Here is an 8021-nt window from a genome sequence, read left to right on the forward strand (position 1 = left end):
TGCAACGAGTACTCCTTAATTAGTGATTTCGCTAACTGTAGCTAACCCTCCCGAACGAACTAGCGAGCGCTTGCGTACGATAGAACTCAGCTATAAGGAAGATACTAGATCATGGATGGCGCGCGTTGCTGCACCCATCCATTTCTTCGATATAATGATAGGAATTATGTAAACATGTGGACACATGAAAGATGGAGTTTAGTTTGCATGAACATGTTTCTTGAGGGCGTTCTGTGTTTTATAAGTCATTTCAAAATGTTTGAAACAAAAATGCTAAAGCACTGAAACTGGATATCAATACCAGGTACAATACTAAGACTACTTATGTCCACCAGATGAAGGCACTTGAAGAAAGAGAATTAGAAACATCATTAGAGGTCTTGGCTCAAACCCACTTCATCGTCCTAAGAAAGCAAAGTTAGGACATCAGCCAAATATTATAGAGTTTCAAACATCACAAGTGACATATGATATAAAAACGAATATAATAATAATGCTTCACTGATAAAAAATATGAAAATTAAATAGTTGAGATTCATTTCACGGGGTATTAGATAGTTTGAGAAAACTTTAAGGGAGAGAACAGAGATATTCCAGGGATGCTTCTTCTTTCCATGACGTTATTTCCAAAGGATTTTATCGACCCACAAAATAGTAATCCCACGGTAACTTATATGGCATCCCAAGCACAAAATAATCTATGAATGCCAATGATAGAATGAACTATGCTAGACCTGAATGAGAAAACTATGAATTAGTCTATCCTTGAGGAACTACATCAACTCCAAAATTAAAAAATATGCAAAGAAAGTCATTCACATATTCATTCAGTAACAATCATCTGTAGCCTAGTCGGACTTACGTCAAACAACTTGCGTACACAAATTTAAAAGCTGCAAAAAATTGAACTGCAGCGGCACAAATTGTTGAATATAAATCTGAATGGCTATCGGTTCAATATGAAGTGGGAAATCCTTTCTGTCGATGCCCTTCAAAATTCTTAAGATTAAATGAATTAGATTAGAGAAAATAGGATACAGGAATTTATGTACCTTGCTATGCTGATGCTAAGGATAGATGAGATGCCTCGTGTGATGACTTCCCAAGGGCTTCCAAGGGCGGAGACCAATCATGATGTAGTTTGTGAGATATATATTAAGGTCACCATACATGTTCAGCAACGGAGTTTCAACAGGCGGCGAGCTCATCGACTGCGCTCAGTGCTCGCGGCGTGCAGCCTGCGCTTCTTGTTGGCCTAATAGTAAAAGACCTTACCAAAGAAGAGAAAAAACTTTATAGAATGGAGATGTATCTCACACCTAATAACTAAGGTATGTGTCGGCCTTGCCACTCTCCTACAGACTACATTATACAGTGGTCAAGAAATTCATTTCGATTAGCACTCCATGTTAACTAACCTGATTGCCATTGCAAATAGTCAACCCATCAATATCTCTTCCAATAAAATTCCAGAACCAGCCTTGAATAGTCCCCAAACAATATACCATAACCTGCAGCAAAAAAGAGAAAAGATAAAACAGATTTAGGACGAGAAGGACTGATCAGATGGAAAAGGTAACGGGGAGGAAAAAAATATGCAGATAGCAGCCTGGTTTAGAAGGCCAGTTGACATGGTATTGAGGGACGGACATAGCTCATATACATAGCAGAGCAAAATTGTACCGCACCTCCACCATCCGTCACCATCACTCCCTCGACTGCCATTAATTGATATATACAAAACAAGCGAGCACTTTACTCCTCGCTTGAAAAGCGGCGGATGAACTTCCTTGCATCGGCCGGTGAGATCTTCTCCGCATCGATTGGCGAGCCCCACACTGTATGCACAAGTTATCTGAGCAATCGTGGGGCATAAACCATGGGCAGTAAAACATGCAAGGATTAGGTATGGGGTAATTATCTGCTCAAAAGCCATATGGGATTATGAGTTGCTGAAGTAAAATATATAAAAAAATCGATTAACAGTCTCAAATATATGCCCATGTCAATTGATCACAACCAGCATATATATCACTTGTATGCACTATGCACAAGGGATTGAGAGGAAATCAGCAAATGCAATTATTTGGTGGAAGAAGGAATCGTACATGAACTGGAAGGAAGTACAGGGGACCTAGTCGCCTAGCCGAGCATCGTGCTGAAGGATGTTTTGTTGCCGGAGTGGAAAGGATGCGGGAAGAGTTGTAGGGGAGGACGTACTTGTACCGTGAGGCAGCGGAAAGGATAGGACATCCCCTGCCATGAATTTGTGCAGAGTAACCGTATAATGATTGCGGCCTTCAAATATGAGCAGAGCAGTTTCGATCACTCGGCTTGCATCACCCGCATCCCTCCATTTCCCCCTTGCTGCGATGGATTGCCCCCGCGTCGAATTGGATCGAGCGGCCCCCGCCTCGGCTAGATCATGCGCGTGGGCTGGATCCTGACTAAACTTAAAATTGTTTTAATCCTGCGTATCAATTGATCCTGCAAACACAACAGGAACACAATTTTTGAACAAAAAGAGATCCCAGTCATCTGTCTTTATCGAGCAATCTTCAGATCGGAGGAACCAAATGAACCAGGAGGAAGAAGATAGGAGCGGAAAGAACACACAGTGGAATTGTTTATACCACAGATTCGCAGGAGCAGAAGGGCCGAACCGATGGCCACTGCTGCGAATTGATGAAATGATGGCGAATGCTGAGCAAACCAATAACACCACGCCGCCACCAGACAATCAATCCAAGAAGGCCACTCAGATGGCTGAGGAACAGGAGCGTGAGTGCAGCCACCGCCATCTCCATCGCGTGGTGTCTTCTGTTGGGGAAGGCGGAGGGCGAGAGTGGGGGCGGATGGAGAGGAGCCGCCGCCGGGCAAGTCGCCAGTTCGCCACCACGGTGTCTGAATCGTGGACACGAAACCAAGGGCATGGGTGGGAGGCGAGGAAGAACACGGCCGAGGAGGAGGTCCCTGTCCCTTCGTGGATCGTGGTCCAGCTGATGGGCCTTGATTTCCCTTTGCTGCTTGCTAGAAGGGCTACCTGGCCCAATCAACCAGAGGCGTCAAAAAAGCCACCGGAGTAGCTGCCCCCCAGGACAACAGGCCCAGTTAGCAGGAAAGCTGCGTTTCACGTGCATCCAACGGACGAAAATGGCCAGATCGGGACAATGGACGGCTGAGAAAACTGATGGCGTGAGAGGGCTCAGTTTAGGCTCAGTTTTACTGTCCTTAATTTAAATATATTATAACCGAGTACTTTCCCAACCCTCTGAAGTAATCAGTGATTTTGGCCGTTAGATCCCATCTCCAGGTCGTTTTTGGCCGTCTGATGCACCTCTTCGCTAACGTGTGGGCCGCTACTCTGAAAACAAATTCAGAGGCCTCGTGTTAATTCAGCGATGGATGGTTGTCATGGACAGTTTTTTTTGCTCTATAAAAAAATCAACAAAATTGCGTTGGGCGAGGCTCACCCCCTCCATCTCCCGCAAGGTAACCCATCCCCTTCGCCCTTTGTGATCTCGGCCTGGAACGAAGCCTAATACGACGCCGCCGCTGCCCTCATAGGCGCCGAGAGAGAGCTCCCTTGATTGCATCCTGGAGATAGGAGATACCGCTTCACGCTCGGCCCGAACTCGGCTTGAGGCGACGGAACCGGGGGTCGGCTGATCCACCTGCAAAGGTAGGGCTCCCTTTCCGTCCCTCCCTCCCTTTCCTGGCGGCGGGGACGGCGACTACCCCAGTGCTCCGTGGTGATGTACCTTCAACCTTGCACGCCCCCCACCGCTCGCAGCAGCAGGCGACACCAGGAGATGGCGATGGCAGCAACGCCAGCTGCACTCATGCCCCTCTTCACCCATCAGACTGGCTTTCGTCCTTCGTAAGTGAGCGATGTCACTTCATCTTTCGCTCTTACGAGTGACTCATGGTGCGGCCTCTATCTTTACAATTTGCTTTTTCCACCCGATGATTACATTGTTTCCTCCCAATCTAAATTTTGTGCAGTAATTATCCATACTGGGAGGTGGTCAATTGATTTGGCCAGATATTGGAGAATGGTTATCGCATTTTTTTCTTTTCGAAATTCTTCAACTGATAATCTCTAATGGCTTCCGGACAGCTAATTACTTCACGTGGATTGCTATGTCTTATCGTTTTATCATCTACAGTATGTTTTTACAGCATACGATTGCTCGCATAACATGTTTTGGTGTTATTCATAACTTGGTGCTATTTGCTGCTGTATTTGACAGGTTAATTAGAACAGTATAGTAAAATGCACAAAAAAATGTAGCCGTACTGTTCTAGAAGTGGGGTGAAGCCTCAATATGTTCTGCTTCTATCCATAAATGAGCAAAGCTCAATAATCTTGCGGACATCTCTACATATGTATGTTGTGGATTTTCAAGACAGGTACATGCTTTGAATCATTCCAAGCGTCAGGTGAGTTTCATTCTAGAATAGTATTTCGAATAGAATATGAATTAAGCTGCAAGGAACTTCACTTCAAGAGATCTAAGATCCATGCCGAAAACTGAAACTTATCAGTTCTTGACAAACTATGAAACTAATAGTACTTATCAGATCCAAGGCTCACGTTTTTGCCGCCTTCCATGTAGATGCAGCCTTTTCCTTCTGGGATGTTCATGTGCAGCTTTGTCTAACTTACAGTATTGAATTCTCATCCAGATTATCACTGATATAACCACCAACTAATAAAATGGGGAAGAAATGACTCGTCTATTTGTTCATACCATGCAGGAATGGATAATAAAATAAGTTATTTACTCTTCAGTTACACCTAAATCTAAATAGTTCTCTTCTTTTTTCTCCTTACCATGCACAAAAGAGTAGTTATTTACTCTTCAGTTACACATAGCATCTAAATAGTAGTTGACCTCACTGCTCACATCAACTGATAAAATTTGGACCCATCAACTGATAATCATGCAATCAGTTAACCTCACTGCTCACATGTCATCTCTCTGTTTATATACATGTCATCCCAGACAATAAGACACTACAACAATTGATGTGCAAAATTATTCCATATGTATTAATGGACTAGCTATTATCAGCTTTATGGGAGACACTATCACCTTGTATCAACATATTATTATACGTATAAGGTAACATAAACTTTATGTTTGTACATAAATTTCTAACAATCTCATGCAGCATTCAAAATAGACGGGCGCGGCAATGCGCGCCATCGACGATCTAGTAGATGCCGCGAATGGTTCCCAACCGAGAGCAACTAGTTAACGAGCGCTCCTTTGGGAGCCTCGCAACGATCAGCGCCACTTGGCGCGCTCTCAGCCATTCGTCACTGTCGTGCTCTGGGCGCTTTCTCTGGATTTTTTTATTTTTCCGCACGCGTTTTTGGCTTTTTAAACGGGTTTTTTCTGTGTTTCTTTACGTTTTGGTTTTCCACCGATCTTTCTTAGCTTTTCAATACAAAAAATTTGGAAAGAAAAAAAATTGTGCCAAAAAATGCTTTTTTTTTCACTATCGCGGGAGTCACGGTTTTGCTTTCGTGAGAGGCACGGTTTTGCTTTCGCGAGAGTCGCGGCCGTGCCTTTCAAAAAAAAACGTGTTTTCCATTTTTTTCCATGAGAGTCACGGTTTTACTTCTGCGAAAGGCACGGGTGTGCTTTCGCGAGAGTCGCGGCTGTGCCTCTCGGAAACGAAAAAAAACATGTTTTCTTTTTTTTTCGCGAGAGTCACGGTTTTGCTTCCACGAGAGGCATGGTTGTAATTTCGCGAGAGTCACGGCCGTGCCTCTCGGAAAGGAGAAAAACACATTTTTTGTTTTCTTTCTTTCGCGAGAGTCACGGTTTTGCTTTCGCAAGAGTCACGGTTGTACTTTCACGAGAGTCACGGCCATGCCTCCTCGAAAACGAAATAAACATGTTTTCTCTTTTTTTTCCTTCCATGAGAGTTATGGTTTTGCTTCCGCGAGAGGCACGGTTGTGATTTCGTGAGAGGCACGGGCGTGCCTCTTTCTGAAAGGAAAAAACTCGTGCTCCCGGTTCGGTTTTTTTGTCAGGTTATTTTCGTGAAAAATAGTTCGTCAAAACCTATCAACATGATATTTAGTTTTGAAGATCTCGACGTGAAGAATCCAACGGTAAAAGCGATTCGAGATTTGGACACATGGTTTGAGAGATAAAACGTTTTGAATAAACGGATCTACGGAAAAAAGAGAAAACTCCCAGGTTGCGACAAGTGGCGCGCTGCATGTGTGCCACTTGTCGCAACCAGGGAATTGGAGTGAACTTTGCAACGAGTACTCCTCAATTAGTGATTTCATTCCCAACTGATCGGAATAACGCTCCTGGGCCTGATGGCCTTGGGCCAAGTTTGTACCGGACCTGCTGGCCCATGGTTGCTCTGGTGTTTGAATGCAAGCGAAATCACGATTGTTGAGGAGTACTGGTTACAAAGATCACTCTCACCTCCTCAGGTTGCGACAAAGTAACGCGCTGCATGTGCGCCACTTGTCGCAACCTGGAAATTTTTCTTTTTTTTGTAGATCTGTTTATTCAAAATATTTTATCTCTTAAACCATGCGACCAAATCTTGAACCGTTTTCATCGTTGAATTCCTTGCGTCGAGATCTTCGAAACTAGATTTCATGTTGATAGGTTTTGACACACTTTTTTATCACCTAAGAAATTGGACAAAAAACGAACCGGGAGCACGGGTTTTTTCTCTTTCCGAAAGAGACACGCCCGTGCCTCTCCGGAAGCAAAACCGTGCCTCTCGTGAAAGGAAAAAAAATAGAAAACACTTTTTTTTTTACATTTTCGAGAGGCACGACCATGACTCTCATGAAAACACAATCATGCCTCTCGCGGAAGCAAAATCATGCCTCCCGCGGAAGGAAAGAAAAATACGTTTTTTCTCTTTTCGAAAGGCACGGCCATGACTTTTGTGAAAGCACAACCGTGCCTCTCGCGAAAGCAAAAAAACAGAGAACATGTTTTTTTCGTTTCCGAAAGGCACGGCCGTGACTCTCGTGACAGCACAACCATTCCTATCACGGAAGCAAAACCGTGCCTCTCGCGGAAGGAAAAAGAACGCGTTCTTTTGTTTTCGAAAGGCACGATCGTGACTCTCGCGAAAGCACAGCCGTGCCTCTCGCGGAAGGAAAAAAAAAGAAAACGCGTTTTTTTTCCGTTTCCGAAAGGCACCGCCATGACTCTCGCTGAAGCACAACCGTGCTTTTCACGGAAGCAAAACTGTGACTCTCATAAAAGAAAAAAAAGAAAGCGTGATTTTTTCATGCAAAAAAAATTCAATTTTTTTGACCCAAAAGCTGAGGAAGACAGGTGAAAAACCGAAATGTAGAAAAAAAATCAAAAAACATTTAAAAAGCCAAAAATATGTGCGAAAAAATTAAAAGAAACCCGAAGAGAACGCCTAGAGCGTGACATGTAGCGGGTGGCTGAGAACGCGTCAAGTGACGTTGATCGTTGTGAGACTTCCGATAAAGCGTTCGTTAACTAGTTGCTCTCGAATGCAAGTTTCACGCCTTCTCTGCTGGTGAGGCTGATCTGGGCTGCCTCAACCAAGCCCATGTTGTCCTCCTGCTCTATCGTACGCCTGTGCGTGAGGAGCTGATGAACCAATCAAAGGCAATCTCACGTCATGGACCCATCCAATGACTGTGCGAGCAGTGGCGGAGACAGGGGGGACCAGCAGGGGCCCTGGCCCCCCTGACATTAGGAGTTTGCTGCTAATTCACTGATGAACAGTGCATAATTAGCAATTTTTTATGTTTAAAGTCTATTTTTTCTATGCTTTGGCCCTCCCCAACCTATTTTGACTGCAATCGGCCTCCCTAATTCAAATTTCCTGGCTCCGCCACTGTGTGCGAGCCCACCCATGAAAAATAGCATCAATGATACTTGCGTGTATATATTAATATCGTGAAGATAACAATTACTACCAGCCTCTGCACCAACAAGATATCAAAAGACATTAAGGATGCACCCAACCAAGAACAGAAATAAAAA

General features: G+C 44.1%; 1 long non-coding RNA gene across 2 annotated transcripts; it reads right to left on the reverse strand.

Moving 5' to 3' along the window:
* Positions 1 to 212: 212 nt before the first annotated feature.
* LOC119289348 lies at positions 213 to 2901 on the reverse strand. 2 transcript variants are annotated; one of them, XR_005141485.1, is made up of 6 exons: positions 2634 to 2901; positions 2221 to 2443; positions 1689 to 1838; positions 1419 to 1511; positions 1053 to 1270; positions 213 to 404 (listed from the first exon to the last, which is right to left on the reverse strand). It is a non-coding gene; the product is annotated as an uncharacterized LOC119289348 (long non-coding RNA). The 2 variants fall into 2 exon arrangements; XR_005141486.1 differs by having other exon boundaries at positions 2221 to 2487.
* Positions 2902 to 8021: the final 5120 nt, after the last annotated feature.

Source organism: Triticum dicoccoides, chromosome 4A (assembly GCF_002162155.2).
Source record: "Triticum dicoccoides isolate Atlit2015 ecotype Zavitan chromosome 4A, WEW_v2.0, whole genome shotgun sequence".
Lineage (NCBI taxonomy): Eukaryota > Viridiplantae > Streptophyta > Magnoliopsida > Poales > Poaceae > Triticum > Triticum dicoccoides.